Genomic DNA, 27,263 nt, shown 5'->3' on the forward strand with positions numbered 1-27,263 from the left:
ACTTATAAGTTAACTTATAAGTTATAACTTGTAACTTAAGTTAATTTTTAACCTCATTTATGCCCTCTTAGAGCTCCGTGACTGTATTGCACTGAAGAAGCCCCATCTATTCTCACTGGAGGATAAGATGCAATGTAGGGTACTGAGGTTCTCCAGCTGACAACCAGCACAACAGCCAGACAAGTGAGCAAGACCATCTTGGATTTGCCAACCCTTCAGCTAAGGCAGCCCGATGAATAAGCTCAGACAAAACCAGCAGTAGAGCTAGTGGGCCAATCCACAGAATGAGAAATAACCAATAAAAAATTTTTAAGACACTAGTTTTAGTGTGGATGGTTGCACAGCAATAGACAACTGAAACAATTGCTTATCTCCAGAAAAACCAGGTGGATAGGGGACAGAGCAGAGGTAAGACATTGTTTTAACTTCTCACTTCAAGACTTTTTGACTTTTATACCATTTTTATGTCTTACCTTTTTAAAAAATGGCTTTTATTTTATATATTTTTAAAAATTTTTATATTGTTTTTGTTAATTGCCTTATCCTATGAGTCTTTTTTTCATTGAGGTATAATTGACATAAAATATTCTATTAGTTTCAGGTGTACAACATTGTGATTTCACATCTATATACATTGTGAAATGATCACCATAATAAGTCTAGTTACCATCTGTCACTATACAAAGTTAATACAATATTATTAACTATACTCTTTATGCTGTACATTACATTAGTAACCTTTATTTTAAATGAAAAAAAATTTTAATTTTGCAAAGCAACAAAAAAGAGATACAATTGTTCCCCTGTGGAATTTAAAACATTATCTATCCCTTGTGCTAGTGACGGTGTGGAAACAGAAAGTTTTCAGAAGGATTTTATCAAATGAAATTTGGGTCAGTCTTCTTCAGAATGCACATATCTTTTGATCCAGCAATTCTCTTTTAAGAAATTTATCTTAAAGAAATGACCTAAGCTCTAAGGAAGCATACACAAATGTACTCATAACATCTTTATAATAGCTAAAGATAAAAATTTTTGAACCTAAATATTCAATAATAACAAATCGATTCCCTGATTGTTGCTTCCTTATAGTGGAATACTATACAGCATTCTAAATCATATCATGTAATCATGTTTATTCATGTAAGAAAATAGTTATATTACTAAATTTTAAACATAATAAACTGTTACATACCATACAGCTACTCCACACAATTTCAGGGGCCCTAGGCTGCTGAGTTTATATGCTGTGTAAAATATTTTGCTAGGAATAATAACTGATGGGCATAGAAAGGGGTCATCCCTGGACATTTGAATTGTGACTGACTTTAATTTCCTTGAATTTTATGGGCCTTCCAGGAAACAAGTAACCAGTGCCTTTTAGACTTTCACAGATTTCTGCATCTAGAGTGAATTATTCTGTAATAAGAAACATACATTGTATTGCAAATAGCAATAGAATATTTAATCCTACATATAAACCATGCCATTATAATGAAAGTGATTTGATTGAATTTAATTAGATGGAAATAATTTTTTTATCCGACATCCTTTAAAAATATACATATGACACCAGATATGGAGGTTAACTGAAATTTTAACTTTTTTAACTAGACAATTATGGCATCCTGAAAATCACCAACACACACATTTATGGCTTACTGCATGGTTGTGTATTCATATCTATATCCATACATTTATATTATACATGCATACTAATCATATATTGAAATTTTGATTTACAATGAATTTATAAAATAACTTTATATCTACAGTCATTACTGAATCATGGTGCTTAGGTTTAAGCCATATGTTAATAACTCTAAGTCAAGAACAGGGGAAGAAATCTTTGGCAAAGAGTTATAGAATTTTCTAGCGTTGATAAACACCTAACCAACAGCCATTTTTCCCTTTGTTTTCACTAACAAAATTCCAGGTCTGTTCAGATATTGGATAGCCTTCTGCTTCTGGAAAGGATGAACTCTGGCCCGGCCCCAGCCCCAAGAGGTGAACAGTGATTGATCTAAGACAATCATGGCAACTTTACTCTTGTTGCCAGTTATTGGTTTAAGAATGAATACTTGAGAAAAATTCTGTCCTGACAGAAATGAGTGAAGTCTCCTGAATGAGCTTCTGAGAAAGGTTTTCTTGTTCTTAAAGATGGACCGAGGGAAGAGACATTTTCCCTTCCCCTCTTCTCATCTTTGACATGCCTATCATGGTGGCAACCATCTTGTAACCACAAGAGGCATAGCTGATATTTTAAGGATGAAGTTATAGAAAGATGGAAAGAAGTTAGGTCCTTGATGACATTTTTGAGCCTAACTATTACCTAGCCTGGAACTTTCCTACTTCTGGATTTCTTACTAATTGAAAGAATATCTTTTTTCTTATTGTTTAGTCACTTTGGGTTGGATCTTTTGTTAGTTGTAGCTGAGAGCACTCTGAAGCAGCCTCAAAGAACAACTATCCCTCACTTGACAACTTCAACTTTTCCCAAAGTCTCATTGCTCTATGAAAGCATTTAAATAAAACAATACCTTTATCAACTTTAATGGGGAAATATTATGCTCCATTCCATCCCAATCTAAGGTATCCAAATAATTTCACAGATTGGAAAAAAATCTATCAATTGAACGATGAAACAAGTTCATGTAAATAATAAATAAGATGAGAATAAATAAATATCGTTTGTACACAAAATATAAGATAATGAGGTTTATTATAGTTGTCAAAGGTGGTGATTAGTGGTGGTTGTTGGGAAAGGTATGAAATGGTGTAGCAGGCAGGGTCTCTTTCTAGAGAGTGAGATTCTAAAACAGAGATTAGCATGCCAAAAGTTTAAGAACAGATCCCAGGATCACTACATTATAGAAGGCAGGGAAAGAAAGTAAGATCAGACAGGGTGGTCTCAATTTCTTTAGCCAATTCCACTGAGAGTTCTAGAATTGGGATGGACCTTCCAAATTATCTTCAAGTGGAAGGAAGGGACTTGGATTTTATATCCGCGCTTTGACCAGTCACTGGGGTGAGGCTGCCCCTGGAAATGTGGCAATACATTGGTCAAGGTACTTCAAATTAGGGCAATACCCAGGGAAGACTGTAAGTTGAGGCCTGTCAAGTAATAATCCTTCAGTGCTACGGAGAAACCTATGCCATGCATCGCAGCATCCACTACAAGCAGAGCCTTCTTGGGAAGGTGGTGGAAAGTCATGAGACTGATTTTTATGCACACACTCCATATCAGAATCACACAGTCTTGTCTTGATAATTATTTTTCCTTTGAAATTTTGACCAAAAAGGGGTAAAGTTGAGCTTTGACACCAATGGAAATAGCATCATGGAAAATGCTACATCTTTCTCCTTTTCATTTGGTTGTATATATAATGCAAAACTTAGGGGTTCATCCAAATATGGCATGAAATTAAAATTTGTTCCACATGTTATTCTTTGGACTAGAAACTTGCATTGAATGAATTAGTATGTCTTTGCCTGAAATGATAATGTCAAAAGATGACTTCTAATAGCATGCGTGTCTAGTGGGTTTGGGGGATTTAAAGTTGTTACACACAAAAAAATCGTTGTTTGAGAAATAATATCTTTTGTGGTAGTGAAGATTCTTTAACTGGACAATTGTTATGTGCAGTAAGTTTGTATATAATATATCCTAACCACATAGCCACAAAACATGCCTTCCAATTTTAAGATAATTAAATTTTGTTAAATTTTCTATAGCTGTCCATATATCATCATTTACCTCCATGCTAATGGTGTTAAAAATACAAAGTAGAACATTCCCTTGGAAATGGTCACTTCATTTGACCATTTAGAGTTGTCATTCTATGGGATTTTTTAAAGCTGCAAAGATCCATTCAAATACAACATAATTAGGTTTAATCTGTGACAAATCCAATATGGTTAGATTGCATTATCTTGATAATGAACGTTGTAAACCACCTCCCCAATAACCCAAAAAGAGGACCACACTAAGCCAACAGAAGGACGGAAGTTTAAAAAGTCACTCATCTAACCGCATTCTCTTCTATAATAGATCCTAGTTCTGGGTGACCCACTAACTATACCCAACATGCTTCCCAGAAGCAGAGCCTGCTCGTGACCCATTCCCCTTGACATACAGCAGACGTAACTATCTTGTAGAAAAGGACCAACTGAGCCAAGGGTATGAACAGAGTCTAGACTCCAAGATTATTAAGAGAGAATGTTGGAGAGAGTCTGAATAGCAGCCCTGTACCTAAAATGTCCTGTCTCCCTTTCACAAGATTCAGTCCAGCTCATACAGAAGTGACCTGCTGAAGAGCAGCTAACTGGTATTGTAGTGCTTCTGAGCTGTGACCCAAAAAAGGGGGTGATGTAAAAGCCAAATAAAATAACATAAAGAAATTCCCATCCTGGTCCTAGAGATGTCTGGTGAGCTATTTCCATACTGTATGTACATAAACAGCTCTTCTTGGGTGGCGGTTTAATGTTGCTATACCTTCACTTGCAATTACACTGAATGGAGCTGCAACAAATCTTCGTAATGCCAATCTCATCTTTCCACCTCATTGACAGCTCAGGAAATGCATCTGAAATTCATAGTAGCCTCATAGCCTATGGCAAGAGAAATCCATGCTGCTAAAATTTTATTTTAGAATTCAAGCTGGTTTTCCTCAGTTTAGGATGCTCCATTTTTTAATCTTTTGCTGCCTACCACACTGTATCAAAATAACCAGCCAATATTGTTCAACTGTCAGGGGCCTCAGCTGCCTCTGAATTTTATCAGTACAAATAAATACTGGAACATGTTAAAAATAATCCCAATAGATGGGAGTTCATATTAATAGAATTAAATGCAGGCAAAAATGTACATAAACTTTGACTTGACTGTCCCCCCTTTCTTTACTGATTTAAAAAATAAAGGTTGAATAGATATTCAGACTGATTTAATGTTTAGGCTGATAGGGATGCTAGGCTGGGTCCCAAATTTGTGCAATGTTCAAAGGGAGAGAAATTTTAAAATCCCAGAAAAAGAGATATTTCCAAATTAATGGCATTGCCCGAATGCCTTGGCTCCCTGCACCCCACCAGGAAGGTTTATTATTTTCTGGTAAAATGTTGCTCGGATGGGGAGTGGTAGTCAGCGATGCGTCAGAGCTGCTCTTTGAACACATTAAAAAGCTGAATGCACAACAAAGAACAGATGTTCCAGCATGCCTTATTTATGCACCCATCAGCAATCTTCCAGTGACCACAAAACACAGCCTCTTTTCCCCTCCTCCTCCCCAGAATATTATTTTCTGATAAACTCGCCCTCTTTATTAGTTTATTTATTTTTGACCCCAATTGAACTCCTGAGTAATTGTGTGTGTGCACACAAGTGTGCATGTGTGTACGTGTGTGTGTGTGTGTGTGTGTTATTTGAAAGTCTGTCTCCATCAAAGCTGAATTCTATTGAACTGTGGAACAGGTGTGGATTCTGCAATTAGATCACATTTCAGAGAGAGAGACACTGAGGGTAATAATGGCGGTGAATTCTTCACAGTCGAATGCAGCGCCATAGCGACCAGCAAAAATGAAGGAGAAGAGGTATTAGTATTGGGGTGATTATTTTTAGTTTATGGGATCATCTGATTGAATAGGGCCATAAGGCACTGGGAACGTGTATTTGGGGCTCACCAGCTGTAAGGCAAACTTGTTTTACTGGCGCTTATCTGAAATGCCTCACTCACCCACCCTTACCGCTTACAATTGGAATGGAAGTAGCGATTAGGAAGTGAGATATAATGCAGATTAAATGTTATGATAGACCAAGATCCTGTTGGGTTATTAAAACCCATTTGCTTTCACTGGTTTTAAAGGCATAGCACCTTTATTTAAACCTTCAGCTCTAGATCTATGAGCTTTTAAAAGGCGGGAGGCAGAGGAGTTGGGGGGGTAAGGTTAGGTGGAGAAAATAATTTAGAATCTAAAGAGAAGCAGGACTATTTCCTCTTCCTACACAAGAAAGCTGCATTTTTCAGTGAGTGAATCTAATCTGTGACCTCAATTTGGGCTTCAGAAAATCACGATACATTAATACAGAAAATACCCCCCTAAATTGATTTAATAAAATAAAAATAAATTGTATAGGCAATTCTCACAATATTTGGTCGATTTTAGAACTTCCAATTGTAAGTGGTATTTCCTTAATATATTTTCCGTATTTTCCATAAGTGAGAAATATTTGGTACCAAACTCAGTGGTGTAAAATCAGCCCTTGGGAGAGTTCCAGCTGTTCCCTGAGGCTTCTCAGAATGGTGCTGTGGGCTGGCTGGCAGCAGCTGCTGTCCCTGAAAGAATAAAGGAAGCCAGACAACAGAGGGGAGGGCTTTGCACAAAATGAAGTCACGGGCATCCTATGGCCACATCGGGAATCTGAGCTCAGAAGAAAGGGATGTGGCAAGCTTCATGGGATACAGATTCCTCTCTCTCATGGGCCTGGGAGCTTAGCATAAGGAATTTTGCTCTTTGTCCGGTGGTCTTGAACACTGGATGGCCAAGGTCAGAGATCATCATCATAGGACACTGGATCACAGCCAACACACTGCCAAGGGCAGAATTCTTTTTCTGGCACTAAAATTAGTCTTTGGATGAAACACCTGAGGGATGGGAAATTGTTCTATTTTCCACAGTGCTACCTCACATTGAGAAATCTGTTACCAGGACAGGAATTTTCTGTTTTGTATTGGTGGCCTAAGATTCTTAGCAGCAAACCATATTTTCTGGCTAAGAAACAGTAAAGCAAGAGTGACAGCAGACATGTATAACAATTAAAAAAAATTTTTTTTTCTGTTACTATCCAGTTAATTAATTCTCTAGCTACCAAGTTCCGTCCAACATGTATTATTTCTCTCTCTATTCAGCAAAATTGTTCCTATATTATTAATCACCTGAATTTAGTTACGTGGCCCTGTGCTTGGGTAAATCACACCCCTTGCTTGTCTAGTTCTTTGTGAAATGATGGGCAAAATTAAAGAAATTGTTCATGAAAGTTAGCAGTAGAACCCTTTTTACAGACAAAATATTAGGTAAGGATTAGAACTGCTGTATTCAAGAGTGGGAGTGGGACTCACACTGAGCTCTCAGCCTTCTTTGTGGGGCTTGAGATGCTTTTACTAATATTTATGATTAATCAAAACAAGGTATACAGGGGCGCCTTGGTGGCTCAGTGGGTTAAAGCCTCTGCCTTCGGCTCGGGTCATGATCTCAGGGTCCTGGGATGGAGCCCCGCTTTGGGCTCTCTGCTCAGCGGGGAGCCTGCTTCCCTTCCTCTCTCTCTGCCTGCCTCTCTGCCTACTTGTGATCTCTGTCTGTCAAATGAATAAATAAAATCTTAAAAAACAAAACAAAACTAGGTATACAATGTCTGAACTAGGTGTTATTGAGCATCCCTTCCGACAGAAAGTGTGATTGAATAACTGCCACTCCTGCAGAGAATCCCTGGATGGGGAGGGAGTGGGTTAGGGCAAACAGCTGCTATGCCAGGAATCTCCCACAGCAACACTTCAGACGGTAGTTCCATATTCTACCAGCACCAGCTCATGGTCAAGGCTGTGAAGAGATTTTTGTCTCCACTGAGGTCAGGCATGCAATTTGACAGCCCGTCTTCACTATATCGTTTGAAGAGACTGACAATGCCAGTTGTCCTGAAGACACAGATGTTTGTGTTTCATTTCTTTTTCTCTAACTAAAAGTGGAACAGAAGTTTTCAATGAGGTTTGACTTGTTTTATCTTATCCATTGCGTATCATCAGTGACTTTAACAACCACACTGCAAGCCTAAAGATTAGGTGGAATTGTTACATAGTGTTAATTTTGAAATTTTTCTCAACCAAGCTCCAGACAACTCTGGTTCCACTCTGGATCTTGGCTGGCCATATTGAATGTTTACCTAGAAATATCTGAATATACTTTCTTAGACTTCCTTTCATTTTGGAAATGACTCTTGCAAAAACTGGAATGAAGCACAGACAGATCTTTCCCATGTTGGCTCTGTAACAGTGTCCTTCTTGGCTGAAGTGACGAGAGAGAAATGGCGGTATTACTTACCTATTGTTATTGACATAGTGACGCCTCCTTTGCAGAAGTTACAATGTCAATGTTTTACAGCAAATCTGTACTGTAGTTCTAACAGACACTGATACACCTTGCCATTTAGTCATTTGAGTGAAGACTGAAAAGAGTCATGGCAGCCCTGTGTTGGCAGAATGTAGGAGATACTCTGTACACGCTGTGAAAATGAGGAAGTCAGACCATGGAATTCTGATTGAAGGCTTGACATCACGGGACCAAGTGATCCAAACAAGATGTAAATCATAGCCTCTGAAACAGAAGAACTCATTAGCTCTCTGGTATTCAGTGTAGCAACAAATCAGTAATGGAATTAGCTAGGAATCATATATTCTTTGCCCAGGAAAGAAAATTGGATTTATAAGGCAGCAAGTGGTTTGAAAAGCAAAAAGAGATCTTTAAAAAATTTTTTTTCTTCTAAATTTTACTAAGCCTCCCCACCCTTCCAAAAGACCAAGCATAATGATAAAATGACATTCATATTATGCTTCCAATGCCAACATGATGCATAACACAGTTAATGGTTGGTTATAGGCAAATAACTTTCAAATGGATCAAAACTGGGATTTCTGAACATTGCTCTTGCCACTACACCTTACCCCCTTCAAGCCTGGGAAAGAACTTAAGTTTCATCATGTTTTGCATTAGGCTAAATACAATAAATCTAACCTAAATACAAGATATTGATTAAATTCAAGGTGTCCATTAAATACAAAGTACCAATAGCATGTAATTAAGCTGTGACTCCAGATTCTTAAGTTTTAAGCCATTTCATTCATACACTTTGAGACCACATCAACAAAACAAGTAGCCAGGGCATTTGGCCAAAAGGTAAAATTTTTTCTCTGGCTTATAACGTGGTTAATAAATTATGTTGGTGACCCTCATGGCAGAATGCTGACCACATGGCTCTCTGGCAACCATCACTCCAACTCTTTTTTCCCATCACTGAAAATATAGTTGCTAAGGAACTATTTTTCTCTTAAAATATATGTAGAGGAAAAGATGAGAAATTTTTATATTAATGACATGATAATGACATTGTGAAAATAAAATGGTGATGACATATCTACTGTGGGAATAATATGTCCTCAGGCTAACAAAAGCAGCTTACCTGTTTAACTTATTAGAATATTTTATAAACATATTTGAAATGAGCAACTCAGTTTATCCTGAAATAAAACAATGCTATATTTTCTTTTATGCACATGAAAAGAGAAGATGATAATTACTCACCTACAACCTACCTAAGGTACCGATGGAAATACATTTACAATAAAATCAGAACAATATCATTTCCAGTACCTGTATGATACTCATTCTGGTGAGTCATCCCCAAAGACTTTTTAAAAGAAAATAGAGTTCTGATTCTATGTTTGCCATTAATTTGTTACAGAGTTGGGCAACCACTTGGTTCCTCTGTTCCCTTCCATCAAAAAGAGTCAAGAGCAATTATTTGAGTGGCGTGTAAAGTGGATAGGTGTGAGTTAAAGAACTTCAGAATTGCAGTGATAAAAGGTTTTCCCTCATGGAATGCCATTATTATTAATATTATTGCCATCATCATTATTTATGCTCCCAGCACACGTATTGTGAAAATGTGTTATTCGCAAAACTGCTATGCCCTCACCATGTCATTTGCAAAATCACCATGTTCTTCTCACAGAAATGTCACTGAAATGTCATTTTTACAATAGCTGCATTATGAATCTGCTATAACTTGAATTGCTTTACAATGAAAATGCAATTTCTTAGCAATTAAAATTATTCCACCCACCCCAGTCAAATAATAGAAAATCGCCTCCCTGTCCAATGTTGCTTATAGTGCAGTGCAGAACACTGCAGATTGAATAAAGTATGACTTCTTACATGCCTAGGAAGTTCTGTGTCTTAGCCACACAGTGGCTTAGCGTAACACAGTGCATTGTACCACACGTGATTATCTGCTAAACCTGATCTGAACTAGCGTAGCGTATTACTAAAATTCTTATAAGATAGGGAGATTGCACTCTGAACTCAGACTCTGAGTTTTCCCGGCACTTGAACCACATCTAAGCTTATAAGTATAACACCACTAGATCAAGGTATGTAAGAAACTAATGTCAGTTTTCATTAAAGAGAATTTCCTTTTATAAATGCAACTCATTATCATTAGGTCTATTTAAATCTTCTTGGATTAATTGAAAGTTTTCTTCTTAATAACTGCCTCTCAGAAAATGTTGATTTGACATACATTAATATTATCATTAATAAGAATGTAGAAATGTATAAAGCATAATACAAGTCATCAGCAAACTGGTCATAGAATGAAATTATTAATAGATATAGGATCATGTTTGAAGAGATTTTTAAAGGTTTGTTTACAAATTCACTTGTTTGCAAGTGAAATCTCACACAGAAACCCAAAATGCAACAGGCTAAAATGTAGGACAATGGAGATTATTCAAGATGAGTGTCTGGACCCAGACCCTTAGAAATTAGAAAAAATATGTATATTTACATACCAAACTAGACTGAAAAATAAAGAGCTAGGGCCGTGTGACAAATGTAAGTTTAAATAGACAAGACAATGTATATGAGGCAGCATGGCATTTGGCTTCCCTCTGACCCTCACTTAAGCTAAGCAGTATGTGTGATTGTCATTTACCTTCAAACTGAAGCAGATGGTGTAGTGTTTGGGCCAAAGAAACAAGACAATGGTTCAAATAGCCAAAGAATTGGGAAAAGTAGAGAAGCTTCTATCCACAAAATATGTTATGGGTGTATCCCATCTAGAAGCACATCCAACCCATACCTGAAGACCATAGAAAATGCGTTTTTATGTCAAGGCCAGGATCTCTACAAAAGCAAAGATGTATTTTCAAACATAAATATAAGCAAGCAATCAAAACGTCACGAACATTAAGGAAATCCGACATCATGGAAAAGATGAAAGAGCAGAAGAACTAACTCTTGAGGAAATGAAGCTAACAAAGTAAGCACACATGCACAAAAGCTTTAAGGTAAATATGTTGAGTATCCTTGGAGAGATTCCAAAAAAAGTTACAAACATGAAAAATAAGCAACTCTAAAAACTAAAAACATTAATATCAAAATTAAAATATCTGTATATGAACCAAATAACAATATTAGTATAGATGAAAAGCAAATTAATGAGCAGTAAGACTAGAACTAGGAAAAGTATTAGGACTTCAGATTAAATGGCTCACTGAGTGCCAAATAGAATAAACAACAAGAATTTTTAGAAATACCTATAAAACAAGAGGGAAACTTTAGAATACTAGAATAAAGCTTCTAGAGGGGATTTGTGAAGCTAAAAATAGAAACAAAAATCAGATTAGAGTCTGAGTTCTCATTGGCAAAAATAGATGCCAAAAGAGGCTACAGGATTAAGGTTCTGAGAGAAATCTGTTGTGTACTTAAGTCCTGATCTTGCAAAACTAGCATTCAGTAACTTTATCATCTACAGATTATTGCAGGAAAAAAATATATTCTAACAAAATGAAAAATGAGTCAAAAAAGAGTAAGAAGGTATCAGCCATCAGAAATGGTAATGAGCAAAAAAAAAAATTCATACTCCTACTTTCCATATACATGGAAAATGTAATTATTAACCATCAAGAACTAAAGTCCCAAGTGATCTCAACATAGGAGGGGTTGTAATAAGGAATCTGATTTTATTTTTGATATTGATCCCACCTCTCCCCCTTTTTGTTCTGCTACACAACTGGGTAAACTGATAAGAAAGCTCAGATTATCTCTGTCCTTAGGTTTTGGCAGGAAATTTAAACTACATAAGCTCTTGCAATGCGCAAGAATCCTTCCTCAAGCTCCAACCCCCAGCCATAATGAAAGTCAAACCATTCTTCTTTCTTTGCTTTTTCAAGTTGTGTTTAAACCAACTTGAAGGTCCACCCTGCTCTCCCAGAAAGCTTTATTATGTGAGTAAGAAACCCTGTCATGTCATCTTGATGGGTGTGTGGTATCATCAGTCTTGATATCCAAAACCAAATTTTGGGTGGGAGATCCATGCCACTTTTACAAGGTGACCACAATATGTGTGGAGAGAGAGATGGAAATAAATAAGATGATGGGAAAAATGTAGAAACTGGTTAACTCTAGAGATCAATTTTTAAAGTCAACACATTTAAATTATGAATATTAAAAGTCCTAGAAAATAGAATACATAAGTTCAAAACAATTAGAAAAAAAAAGAAATAAAGAAAAAATTTCAATTCAAAAGGTAAGAAATAAAAAAGAAACAGCAAGCAAGAATTATTTTGAAAAAAGAATTTTCATGAACAAGTACACAATGCAATAAATGTATTAAAACTCTTTATTCAATAAATGAATCAGAACTTCTATTAACAAATAGTGACTCTTAGTTTTGGGTAAAAAGAAAATCTATCTTTCTGCCGACAGACACAAACAAGACCAAATTATTTTTAAATGGCTAAAGATAAGTAATAGAAGTAGATATACCATGACAAATACTAGCAAGAAGAAATCAATGTGACAATAAAAATATTCAATGAAATGCAAAGGCATTAAAGGGAATAAAGAGGATACTTTATTTGACATAGGTAAAATATACCCAAAAAAAGGCGGGGGCACCAACAGTTATAAATCTTTATGTAGATAATAACAAAACTTCACAATAAATTTCAAAGATAGTTTAACAAAGTAGTTAAGAGCAGAGAGTGCAGTCAAACTGAGTTAAAATGGCAGCCTTACCACTTAGTAGGTTGAGACTTAGGGCAAGTTATCTTACATACAGTGCCTCATTTTTGGTATTGGAAAATGGGCGTAATAATAGTACAACTTCAGAGTTATGTGAGGATTACATGAGTTAAAATATATTAAGTGGATAGATAAATGCATAAATACATCTACAATGTTACATTAAATTGTTATCAGAGATTACCCATTGGGAATGAAGTAGGGGTGTAGAACAGGGACACTAACTTTTCCTACTTTATCCACATTTAAAATTTTAATTTACAGAGTCTTTATTCCAAAAATGTGTAGAAATAGTATATACATAAATTAGAGGAAAAGACCCAAAGTTCCATATATATCTTTTTAACCTCCTCTTGTTTCTCCTCATTACCTAATGGGAGGTGTCCCAGCCCTGGGTGAGTGGAAGAAAATTCCACTCTTCTAATGAATACATTCTCCTACTTCCACCCTTCTAGTGGATATACTCTCTCTTTAAACTGTGAAATTTGAAGGACCTTGGACCTTTGGTCCTACACTTATCTATGCAGCTTAGGCAAAAGGGTTTTTTATTTGTTTTCTTGTTTGTTTGTTTGTTTGCTTGTTGTTATTGTTTTAAACAGGTACAATATACAATAAAGAAAAAGGTACTTACTCTCTGTAAGATCTTCCCATGTGAATGCTCTGTTAAAAGCCCTCCTTCCGGGGCGCCTGGGTGGCTCAGTGGGTTGAGCCTCTGCCTTCGGCTCAGGTCATGATCTCAGGGTCCTGGGATTGAGCCCCGCATGGGGCTCTCTGCTCAGCGGGGAGCCTGCTTCCCCCCTTTCTCTCTGTCTGCCTCTCTGACTACTTGTGATACCACTCTTTCTCTGTCAAATAAATAAATAAAATATTAAAAAAAAAATAAGCCCTTCTTCCCTATGTCACTCTACTGGTGGTGTTTTAGTAGTGATGATCTCTAGATTCTGAGGAAAGAGTGAGGTAAAATCAGTTATTTTATGTGAAATGAAGAAAATCAATTTGACATGATTCAAATGAATCTAAATCAAACATATTTCTTTAGAAGTAGGTAATATCTATGGAATGACAGCAGAACTGGTTGTGGGAAAAACATCCCTAAAAAACTGAAAATCCAAAAGAAATTCCTCATATTTGTGGATGTAAGAGAAGAGCAATTTAAGATTTCCATGCAAGCAAAAATAACTGATCCAAAATCAATAGAGGAGGGCTATCCAACAACCAAAGTTTGGGAGAATTTGAAAGCAGAAACAGAAAGAACAGTATAGGCTCCAAAATTTTATAAAGGAAGGTTTAAGATATTTAGAGATGGCAATCTGGCTAAAAGGGGAGGCCAAGAGATTTATCTTGAAGCTGTGTTTTCAGAGTAGGCACATGGTTTTTAATTAGATTTATGTTTATTTTTATTGGCTGAGGGAGTGGGTTTAGTGGTGGTGGTGGTGGCAGTGGTGTGTGTGTGTGTGTGTGTGTGTGTGTGTGTGTGTGTGTGTGTTTGGTAGGGAGAGGATGCAATAATCACTGCTTTCTTTAGCCAACCTTTAGCTTTGCAAATAAGAACAAAGGTAGAGTAATGATAATATATTCCTAACATAAATGCTTTCATCATTTTAAAATATAAACTCTGTCTAGAATATAAGAAAAAAACTTAAATGAAAAAGTCAAGTTATCATACATGCCTAAATATAAGGCTTTTTTTCCCCTGCAAAACTTAAAGAAAAGGAATCACTTGATATTCAAATGACAACAAAATCTCTCATGTTAGAAAGTTCTATCATTATTTGTTTTGAACAATAAAGTACAGTTTGTGAAAGGACATCATCCAGAAAATGTGTAAATCCAAGGAGAAGTGCTAGTGCAAGGAAAGATAGTTTCCCTGGAGGTATCTGGCGATCCCTGATAGCCTATCATCTGGGACTTAAAGGGCCAACCATATAGCAGATAGAAGACAAAATCTGTAAAGTCACACCAGACAGCACCACTTAAAGTCCAGACCCTTGAAGGTTAGACTAGGAAAAACCTGTCCTACAGCAGGAGGCAGAGAAGATAATTGCTGGTCTTGGCTTTGGATTTTTGCTAAATAGAAAAAGAAAAATGTCTCTCCTAAGAATTGTCAACTACAAGACTATACTTTTGTATGTTTGAGACCATTTCTAAAACCTCAAGCTGTAAATTTAAAGTTGTCCTTGATAAGTAGTGTCTCCAGGCATCGAGCATAATCAAACAAAAATACTTCATGAAAAACATTTAAAAACCAGATGTCAAAAAATTCTTATGTTCAAGGAACCTGTATTGATATACAAAAATAACAAAACATGAGGAGACAAAACACAATGAGTGGAAGTAAGTAGAAACCAAAAATGGCATAATCTGACACCCAAAGACCATAAATACTGGAATTATCATCTATGCAATATAAAATAAGTTTATTTTATATGTTTAAAGAAATTGTAAAAATAATAAAAGCATAACAGAATAATACTAATTTCTCAAAAAATAACCAAACACAATTTTAAAAGAACCAAATATAAATTCTTCCAGTTAAAAATGTGATAATTGAAACTAAAAACTCAGGAAAAGAGCTGAATGGTGGATTAGATAGAAATGAGAGGAAAATTAATGAATTTTAAGAATGTTTAGAAGATATGAGTGTTGCAGAGACAAAGTGAAGAATAAATGAAGAGAGTATCATGAAATCTAATTGGAGTTCTAAGGGAAGCTAACACTGAAAATGAGGAGGGGCAGTCTTCCAAAGAACAATGGCAGAGCATTTTCTAAAATGCATGAAAGATGCCAGACTCAGATTTAAGAAACCCATAGACTCTCAACAGAATGGGTAAAAAGAAATCTAGATTCATCCACATAGAAAGTACAAAACACTAAAATAAAGAAAAATCAATAAAATCAGCCAAATAAATTTTACAGAAGTACAATAACTAGAATAACAGATGACCTCTCAACAGTGACAATGAAGTCCAAAATTAATAGAATAATATCTTCAAAGGACTGGGTGTAAATGAACTGTTGATTCAAAATTGTATATCTAGTTAAACTGACCTTCAAAAGCAACAGTAAAATAGACATTTTTCAGACATTTTGAAAAAATGGGTAAATCTTAAGAGTACAATGTAATGAATTCTCACAATTGTAGTTCAATCCCCTATCAAGATATGGAACATCTCCCAAGAAAAGTCTATCATGCCCTTTCTAGTCAATCCCCATTCTCCCATCCCTACTCTAGAGTAATCATGTTTTTATGTTGTTGTTTTTTTTTTTCCAGTGGAGACTATTTTTTGCCAGTTCTAGAACTTCATACAGAAGGTATCCTACTCTTTTGCACTTTTTATGTTTTCCCATGTCAGGCTTCTTTCAGAATAACATTTTTGAAATTCATTCATATTTTTGCATGAATTGTGTGTTACCCCTTTTTATTGTTAAATGGCGTTCCATTGTATGAATATTCCACTCTTCATCTATTTTCCTATTGATGGATTGGTGAATGACTGTGCCAGCTTGGGGCTTTTATGAGTAAACTGATATAAGCATTCTTATACATGTCTTTTTGTGGGCGTTTATTCTTTATCAGCTCATGTGAAGCATTTGCAAAAAATGATTCTTTGCTGCAAAGCAAAGTTCAACAATATTCAGTGAATCAATACTAAACACATATATTCTCTGAATAACAAAATATAAACCAATAAGGAAAAGAATTTAAAAACACATACATTTGTGCATTTAAGTACACTTCCAAATAATTCATGGATTAAAGGAGAAACCATAATGGCAATTAGGAAAAAAAGCAAAGACTTTTTAAAATTGCATATGATAGTCTGACATGCAGCCACAATGGCACTTAGAGGAAAATTTATAGGCTTAAATTCACACATTAGTTAAAAAAAAAATGCAGAAAGGACAAGGCATCTAACTTAAGAAGTAAGAAAAGAATGACGGAATTAATTTAAAAAAAGGGAAATTGTAATAATAAGCACAAAAATTAGTGAAATGGAAAGTAAAGGTATACTACAAAGGAACAACACACCCAAAGTTGGTGTTTTGGAAAGACTAATAAAATTGGCAGACTTCAGCAAGATTAATTAAGAAAAAGGAATAGAAAGCACAGATAAGTACTATTAGTGGTAAAAATTGATCATAACCATTACAGAGATTACATTTTATGTGAAAGAATATAAAGAAACTATTATGAAAATAAATGTAAAATGTAAATAACCTAAATAAATTCCATACACATATAAATAACTTACATAAAACTTAACATACATAAAACTTACACATAAAATTTAGCAAAAGTGATATAAATGTTCTTTCTGGAAGCATGCTTTGTCTCAAAACTTCTCTTTTATTTATTTATTTTATTTATTTATTACATATAATGCTGCTTTTCAAGTTATTGCAGAAGTAAAATGGAAAATGAGAACTGAGAGAGTACAGGAAGTGAAGAGTTGAAATTTACACCTATGGTTCATCTTCAGTTGGTAAATCACTTTGAAATTTGCACAGAGTCCCAGGTCTAAGATTATGACCATTATTATACAGTCTGGAAGAACATGAAATAAAAATCCTGGTTGCCACACCTTTGTTAAGTCCTTTGAGTGGATTAAGATGGGTCCCTATAAACCCTCTTCAATTAGAATGGTTCAGGGAGTAAGACTAAGACAAGAATCCTGTTAAGCTCAAAGGACTATAATTGTGTTTAGAGGGAGGTCTCACAGAGAAAATAGCAAGCCTCATTTTCCACAGTGAAGAGAATCATTTTTTTTTAAATACTGCAAGAATTGTTTCCAAAAATGCCAACAATCTGGATTACAAGAGGCTGTGATTGGTCAATACAGCTAGGCTGCAAACATCTTATAGACAGGCAGTAGACTGAGAAAGCCCCTCTTCAGATGTGGCTAAGGAAAACTATGAGGAGGGATGATCCAAACAGTTCAGGTAAGAGCCAAGGTGAACTGTGGACTGGGGAACTGCTCCCAGGAACAACGACCACAGTCTAATCAAGAAACGCTTCCTCCCTCCAGAGTAGTGGAGTTCACTGCATTTTCTCAGAGGAATTTCAGAATTGCTATGGACTACTAAAAATTAGAACTTCCAATTCTTCTTCTTTCTAATGCAGGTATTTATGTAGAGTCTACTAACTCTGTTCACTATTATAGATGGTGCAAGGGAGATGCACATAGGATGCCCTTTTTGTACTTAGGTCCCAGAAGTAAGGGACATGACTCTAGACATGATGTAGGTCACTAGATCCCAGACTAAGAGCCTAATACCATAATTGAATGAGATTTTCAATGTCTTGGTGAGTGTATTTTACTTGTAGAAGGAAGAAAATTTTTGTTACCAGAAGTGTTGACTATAGTAGGTTATTATTTATTAACAATGACTTGTTGCCCTTCTGTCATCGTCAAACTTCTCTAAGGGGCAGAATATAGTCTCACCTCATTGATGCTGACTTGGTCATGTGACTTGCTTTGGCCACTGAGAAATGAGAAAATGTGATGTCTGTCACATTTGGTTTGACTCATGCCTCTAATGCTCCTAGCCTCAGTTGTGAACACAGCACATGCCAAATACGAGTTGCTTTTTCAGCCTGGTTTCTAGAATGAAAGGGAAATTGGAGCAAAGCCCAATTGAGCCAACCAAGACAATCAAAATTATAATATAGCAGGTAACATGAGCAAAAAATAAATGATATTATAAGCCATTGAAATAATGGAGTTATTACTACAGCAGTAGCTGATACTTGCCAACTTGGGTCCTGAGACTAGTATAAACTTATTATCAAAACAAAGAAAGAAAAAGAAAAAAAGAAAATATATAGGTCTGGGGCACCTGGGTGTGTCATTGTGTTAAGCATAGGACTCTTAATTTCAGCTCCGGTCATGTTCTCAGGGTTGTGAGATGGAGCTCCTTGGGCTCTGCACTGAGCAGGGAGTCTGCTGGAGGTGTTCTCTTGATCTCGTTCTCCCTCTTGCCCTGTTAATGCTTGCTCTATCTCCCTCTCAAATAAGTAAATCTTTAGAAATTAAAAAAATATATAGGTCATCTCATTCATACATATATATTAAAAATCTAAACAAATATTGTCAAACTGAATCTAGCATTGCATAAAAGAGATAATACCCAATGACTAACCCCAAGTTTATTCCAGGAATGCAAGTTTGGCTCAATAGTAGAAAATGTATTCATATAACTTATTACATTAAAAGAACAAAAAAAAAATCAGATGATCACTATAGATGTAGAAAAGGGATTCAATATAATTCAACCTTCATTTATAATAGTAATTTTAAGTAGGCTGTCAGAAAAGAGGATTGTCCTAAATTTTACAAAACATATGTATGATAAACCTATAGCAAACATAGACTCAGTATTAAAATAATTTCTTTTAATGTCAAGTAAAACACATTTATTGGATGATCTAGTAAATTATATAAAAAACTTTTTAAAATGAAAAAATAAGTATTGTAAATAAACAAAAATATCCTGTTTCATAGGTATTATGAGAAAGAGCTATTTGAAAAAAATGAAAAATGTTGTTTCTAATTTTTACCTATTTTTTCATATATTGTATATTGTCTAAGACTGTATATGTTAAAAAAGCAAGGAATCTTCAAATAATATATTCAATCTTAAAAGAAGATTATGCAAGTTTGTTAAATGTAACATTTATAAATGAAAGCCAGTTGGATTTTATATACCCAGTAACAAACAGAAAACGGAATTTAAAAAAATACAATTTAGAAGATCAACAAAAACATAAGATATACAGAAATATATCTAACATGTTTTGTGTAAGACCATTAAGTGAATAATTTTAAAATCTGAAAGCCATAAAAGAGATCACATAAATGGAAGAACCAATCATGTTCATCAACAGGGATAATATTTTAAAGATGATAATTTGTCCCCAAATTAAGCTCTAAATAAAAATGCAGTTCCAATTGGAATCCCAGGAGGATTTTTGTGAAACTTCTAAAATTTATAAGGATAGCAAATGGCTCAAAATAATCAAAACACTACTAAAGAAACTAATCCTACCAGATAATAAGACTTTTTAGGGAGTTCTGGTAATGAAGACAAGGTGGCATTGGTGAAGGGATAAACAGAAAACTGAAGAATGCAAAGCCTACAAATTGTACTACATTAAAATTAAGAATAAACATCCAACTGGGGTTTCTAGGCCTGGGGGTGGGAGAATGGGGAGCAACTGTGTAATGAGTATGAAGTTTCCTTTTGGGAGTAAAGAAAATTCTGGACCTAGACAGAGGTGATGGTTGCACAACATGGTGAATGTACTAAATCTCACTGAATCATTAACTTTAAAATTAACTTTTGTGTTAAGTAAAATTCACCTCAATTAAAAAATATAATAATAATAATAATAAACAAGGGACACCTGGGTGGCTCAGTGGGTTAAGCCTCTGTCTTTCGCTCGGGTCATGATCTCAGGGTCCTGGGATCAAGCCCCACATCAGGCTCTCTGCTCAGTGGGGAGCCTGCTTCCTCCTCTCTCTCTCCCTGCCTCTCTGCCTACTTGTGATCTCTCTGTCTCTCTCTCTCTCTGTCAAATAAATAAATAAATACATACATACATACATACATAAAATATTTGGGGAAAAAATAATAATAATACCCCAAAAGAATTTCTGCTTGTTAAGAAATATAATATTGTAAAAAAGGTAACTTGCCAGCTGAGTGAAATATTGCAACACAAATCAACTGACAAAGAATTAAATTCCAGAATATATAATGTCCTCACATGGACATGCTTTTACAGAAAAAACATCATACCTTTCCCACAAACATGCAAAAGGTGACCAATATCCTTAAATCTAATTTAAAATCTAATTTAAACCTAATTTAAAATCTCAAGGGACAGAATTGCACACCCACCAGATTAACAATAACAATAACAATAGTAATAATAATAATTCCATAATATAATAATAATAATAAAGTCTCAAAATACCAAATCTTAGCCACAACATGAAGCAATGTTGGATCTTGTATACTACTGACTGGATTACAAAATGCTGCAACTTCTATGGAAACCTATTTGGAATTACCTCTAAAGATGCTCTTTTCCTGTGTTCCAACTATTGCACCCCTTAAGTAAGTACTCGAGAGAAACTTACACATATGCCCCAGAGGATATTGTTTATAATAGCAAAAAATTAGAAACCATCTAACTGCCCATCAACAGTAGAATGTGTAAGAAACTGTACATTCAGAGCTTGGTAGACTGTGTAATAATGAACAAGAATGAATTTTGCCTATACATATCAATGTGAATAGTTCTCAAAATTCAATGTCAAACAAAAAAGCAAGCAGTAGGAGAATTTTATTTTGCAGGAGTCTATTAACTAAATGTTATAATTGCAAATTAAAAACCATAAATTAGGAATACATATATAGTAATATTTTATTTGTTTTATTTAAGATTTTATTTTTAAGTACTCCCTACACCCAACATGGGGCTCAAACTCATAACCCTGAGGTCAGGAGTCACTGACCAAGCCAGCCAGGTGCTCCGTATGGTAATATTTTAAAGAAAAGTGAGAGACTGATTAACAGAAAACACAGGATAGTGGTTACTTTCATGGGGGAGAAAAGGAGATCCATATAAGAATGGATGGGAATAGAGGATATGGATCTCAAGGGAGATCCATATAGGAAGGGGAACATAGGAGGTTCAAAGTCACTGGGATTGTCCAGTTCTTATGCTGGTCAGTGCAAGTTTGCTTATTTTATTACTATCTATTAACATTCTTTAAAATGTGCTTATACATTTTACTTGTATATGCTATGCATGCTGTACCTCACAATTTTTAAAAAAGCAAAAAGAAAAACTTGGAGAGATCACAAGTGTATTCCAGTTGGACAAAGTAAAGCCAATCCAGAATGTGCTATGAATATGTATTTGTGATTTTGGAAGAAAAAATTAAATACCCAATGATTCAACATTTTATATGGATTCCAAAAATGCTTATCAGTTTCCGTGAAGGAGTCTCAGGTATGCCACAGTTTCTCAAAGTAAAATTACTACTGTATTCTTTAGGACTCTTTTGTTTATAAATGAGAGAAACCTAAAAACCTAACTATCTTAGGCAAATGAGTAAAATGTATTGGAACATTCACGGGACCCTGAGAAGAACAGGGGTGCATCTAGCCTCAGCAATCACACTTCTAACATAGAATCAAAAAGTTATAATTCACATTTTGCTTAAGATGGGTGTTTTAGGTTCTTAAACATACAATGAAAGGAATCCTAAATAATACAATTGGTAAATTTACTTTGAACAAGACTCTTTTGCTGTCTTTTGTCTCTGTTTAACTCCATGTGCCCGCTTCCTTCTCCCATATCAGTGTTCTGTACAAGGCAAGAAATATGATTGATGGCTACCCCAGGGCTTCATATTTCCAAGCTTCCACCAAGTTTTAAAATCTCAGGGAAAGGTTCTGAATGGCCCAGCCTAAGTCAGACACCCATCCCTGCTAACAACTGTAAGCAGGGGGTGGGTAGGATCTGTAAGAAGATGGTGACACCACCAAGTCAAGTCCCATTGCTTGAATGAGAGGGAGATTCCATCTCACCGCTTAGTGTTCAGCTTAAACATTACCTTTTCAGAAATGTTTTTCCTAACTACACCATCTACAGTGGGTGCCCTCCTCTTATCCTCTCTCATAGCACCTTGTTGCTTTTGCAGCACTTACCACAATAGGTAGCTCCTATTAGTTTTATTTTATTTATTATTTATTTGTTTTATTTGTTTACCTGGTATGGTAGGCAAAATCATGCCCTCCCCCAAAGATGTCCACATCCTAATCCTCAGAACCTGTGAATAAATTTCCTTGCACGAAAAAAGGAACTTTGTAGATATGATTAAGGCTTCTGCTTGTGATGGGGAGCTTATCCTGGTAGGTCCAATCTAATCATGGGAATCTTAAAAGCCAAAGACCCTTCCCCACTGTGGTCACAAAGAGATGTGAAACAAAGGAAAGGTCAAAGGAATGTGACACGAGAAGGACTTGCTCTGATGTTGTTGGCTTTGATGATGGAGGAAGGGAGGCCAATGAGTCAAGGAACATGGGTGGCCTCTAGAAGCTGGAAAAAAAAAATAAGGAAATGAATTCTCTCTTGCAGCCTACAGGGAGAAATGCACCTTGATTTTAGTCTCTGTGAGACCTGTGTTGGACTTCTCACCTACAGAATTGCTAGATAATAAACTTGTGCAGTTTTAAGCCACTAAATTTGTGGTGATTTGTTACAACAGCAATAAGCAACTAATATCTTTGGCCATTGTCTTTTATAAGAATGTAGAGGGGGCACCTGAGTGGGTCAGTTGGTTAGGTGGCTGCCTTCTGGCTTGGGTCATGGTCCCAGGGTTCTGGGATCGAGTCCCACATCGAGCTCCTTGCTCAGCGGTGAGCCTGCTTCTCCCTCTCCCTCTGCTTCCTGCTCCCTGCTTGTACTTGCTCTCCCTCTCTCTAAATAAATAAAATCTTAAAAAGAAAAGAAGAATGTAGTCTTCAAGAAAGGGGGACTATTTCTATCTTTTTCATCTTTGTGCACAGTAACTAGCACACACATGTCGAATGAATAAATAGATTAATTAAATGAATGAACTAAGAAATTTGTGCCTCATATCCAAAGGTTCATCTTGCAGTCTTCATAGGAAGTGTTTATCTTCCCTCTATGGGAGTTACAAATGTGGAGAATCAAATAGAAATTGAAGCTGATGATCTCAAGTTTCTCTCTATGGGTCAGAAGGGAAAACTTTGGCTGAGAGAATGTGAAAAATGAGCCCTCTTCTGCAAAGAGAGAAGAATTATGCCAAGCCAAGAGAACAATCAAAGATGCTAGCAAATCATAGAGCTGGGACAGCACTTATTCTCTATTTGAGCCTTCAGATGGGATGTGTTTTCAGTCAGCTGATATTTCCTATTCAATTTCCAGAAAGTTCCCACTGTCACAAGCCTGGTAAAATACTGGGTCATCCACATCAACTCCAAAATGGTTTCTTTTCCGGTGCAGTCAGATTTTATGATTTATACTCGTTAATGGAAACTAGTAACTTTTCCAGAAGAAAAATGATGGCATGTTCTGAGGGATGTATCCTTTTTCAGGCAATTTGTTTTTGAAGAGGAAGTTCAAGTTACTGATCAGATAATTCACTCTGTCTCTATGGGTTCAGCAATAGAATACCTTTAGTACTCAGAACCTGCTAGTTAAAACTGGCAGCTCTTTTCACCAGGGATAATAAAATAATTGTGTCACAAAATGAGCAGGTCACTGTAAGGAAGGGGTTAAAAAAATGTTGTCTGAGACAGACGCAGAACCATTGAAATACAATAAAATGTATGCAGCAAAACAAGTTGCTGGAGGGCTAAAAGAATGGGTCTTGACTATTCATGTAAAACTTTTGTTTCTACCCTATATCCTTAACCAAAGTCATTACACACACACACACACACACACACACACACACACACACACACACACACATCTATCTCTATATCTATCTATCTCTATATATCTCTCAGCAGTAGCTAACATATACTTTCTTACTTAAAACATGTACATATGGAATGGCTTTGCATGGTGGTCCAGCCAACTCACGAAGCTCCAGGCAGAGAAAATTGTGCCTTATCCCAGAGTCCAGGGCACCCACTGGCAGTAAATCATTATTCCCATCTGCAGATGAACTCCACATCTGAATTAGCCTTACTCTCACTTTCTTCTTCCCTTTCCTTCTACCAAATATTCTTAGATCCTTGAATTTCCATCTCTCTTCATGGTAACTGTGGAGGAAATGATTTTGGATGGAATTAAGTGGGCACAGGTGGTATATAGTACATACTAGCTCCCAGCATAACATCTGCTTCAGATTCTTCAAAGCTTCTTATTTTTACAACAGTCCTCTTTGTCTGTTCTCTCTTTTTTGTAGTTCTGCTGGGTTGTTTTTTTCTTCCTATTTCAAGTCTCTGGAAGAAAGAGCAAATAGGGTGGAGGACAGAGAAATTTCCATATGCTTCATCAGATGATAGCATGTGGTTATGTCTGTTGATCTATGATGGCTCACACTTTCTAGACCAGCACTGTCCAAGAGTGCTTTCCGTGAAGATGGGAATGTTCTGTATCTGCACTAGGTCTGTCTACTAAGTCCATCATTCTACTAAGCACTTAAGATGTAGCTGGTCTTGGGGCGCCTGGGTGGCTCAGTGGGTTAAAGCCTCTGCTTTCGGCTCAGGTCATGATCCCAGGGTCCTGGGATCGAGCCCCGCATCGGGCTCTCTGACACACACACACACACACACACACACACACACACACACACACACACACATCTATCTCTATATCTATCTATCTCTATATATCTCTCAGCAGTAGCTAACATATACTTTCTTACTTAAAACATGTACATATGGAATGGCTTTGCATGGTGGTCCAGCCAACTCACGAAGCTCCAGGCAGAGAAAATTGTGCCTTATCCCAGAGTCCAGGGCACCCACTGGCAGTAAATCATTATTCCCATCTGCAGATGAACTCCACATCTGAATTAGCCTTACTCTCACTTTCTTCTTCCCTTTCCTTCTACCAAATATTCTTAGATCCTTGAATTTCCATCTCTCTTCATGGTAACTGTGGAGGAAATGATTTTGGATGGAATTAAGTGGGCACAGGTGGTATATAGTACATACTAGCTCCCAGCATAACATCTGCTTCAGATTCTTCAAAGCTTCTTATTTTTACAACAGTCCTCTTTGTCTGTTCTCTCTTTTTTGTAGTTCTGCTGGGTTGTTTTTTTCTTCCTATTTCAAGTCTCTGGAAGAAAGAGCAAATAGGGTGGAGGACAGAGAAATTTCCATATGCTTCATCAGATGATAGCATGTGGTTATGTCTGTTGATCTATGATGGCTCACACTTTCTAGACCAGCACTGTCCAAGAGTGCTTTCCGTGAAGATGGGAATGTTCTGTATCTGCACTAGGTCTGTCTACTAAGTCCATCATTCTACTAAGCACTTAAGATGTAGCTGGTCTTGGGGCGCCTGGGTGGCTCAGTGGGTTAAAGCCTCTGCTTTCGGCTCAGGTCATGATCCCAGGGTCCTGGGATCGAGCCCCGCATCGGGCTCTCTGCTCAGCGGGGAGCCTGCTTCCTCCTCTCTCTCTGCCTGCCTCTCTGCCTACTTGTGATCTCTGTCTGTCAAATAAATAAAATCTTTAAAAAAAAAAAAAAAAAAAAGATGTAGCTGGTCTAATGACTAATTGAGTTTTTTATTTTGTTTAATTTTAAGTAATTTAAGTTTAGCTATCTGTGGCTAGTAGCCATCATGTGGGGCAGCACAGTTCTCAACATACGATGAGCACTAGAGAATTCTAGTTCACTTTTTTCTGTATGTTGTTATTTATACATTATACTTGATTTACTGAAGATAAAATCCTTGAAGGTTAAAGTTTGCATCTCAAACATTAGTATGTTCCTAAACATAACCACTCTCTCTCTCTCTCTTGCTCTCCTGAAGTTCATTCATACCTTGTTTCCCCTATTACTTTTATTCTCATCTCAGTCATATCCCAATTACTTACACACATACATACACACACACACACACCAGAACACTAAATGTCATGAAGAAAGAAGTATCTGTCATTCCTATGTATATTGCTTCTGGAAAAAAAAAATGTGAGCGAAAAGTGGGAAATGCATGATGGCCACTCTCCTAATATCTTCAAATGTAAATATTAGGGAAAGTTTATAAATCCAGGGCACTGTGTACAGGCAGAATCATGAGTTGCAGCTCATTACAGAGTACTTTTGCAATGACAATGCTTTGTCCAAAGTGAAATGTGTGATGAAATGTTACCATTAACAAGGGAAGGAAAAGCAAAACAGAATTAGAGATTTTGTTAGGTTTAGACCTTTAATAACTTCAGAGTTGTGTGAAATGCTTTTTTTTTTTTCCATCAAGGGATATTTTTATTAAGCCATTGCTGGTCAAGTGAATGTTTGATAAATAGCTTATTTTTATTCCTAAGTGGTAGGCTGGACTGTGTAACTAATAAAGCCTGTTGTTCTACAGTCCTGCCAACTGTCTTTCTATCATAGAAATAAAGATGGTTACACGCTGTTTTGAATCCAACCAGATCCAAAACCTCCCATCAGAAGTTAAGATTTAGTTTCTAAATTTGGTATCCATAGTTTCTCAAATGTGACTGCTAACAAGAAGAAGAATTTCATTACAACAGAACATTTCTTAGGAGAACTAGCATGCTGTTTTAGTGGTTCCTTCCTATTGAATGCTGTCTCCACCAGCAAATACTAACATGACAGGTTTCACCATATTCCTTCAAAGTTCAGCTATGGCCCTAACATTCTTCTAATGTTTTGGTTTCACTAGGAAT

The sequence above is a fragment of the Enhydra lutris genome, unplaced genomic scaffold, assembly GCF_002288905.1.
Source record: "Enhydra lutris kenyoni isolate GAN:26980312 unplaced genomic scaffold, ASM228890v2 scaffoldscaffold39, whole genome shotgun sequence".
Taxonomy (NCBI): domain Eukaryota; kingdom Metazoa; phylum Chordata; class Mammalia; order Carnivora; family Mustelidae; genus Enhydra; species Enhydra lutris.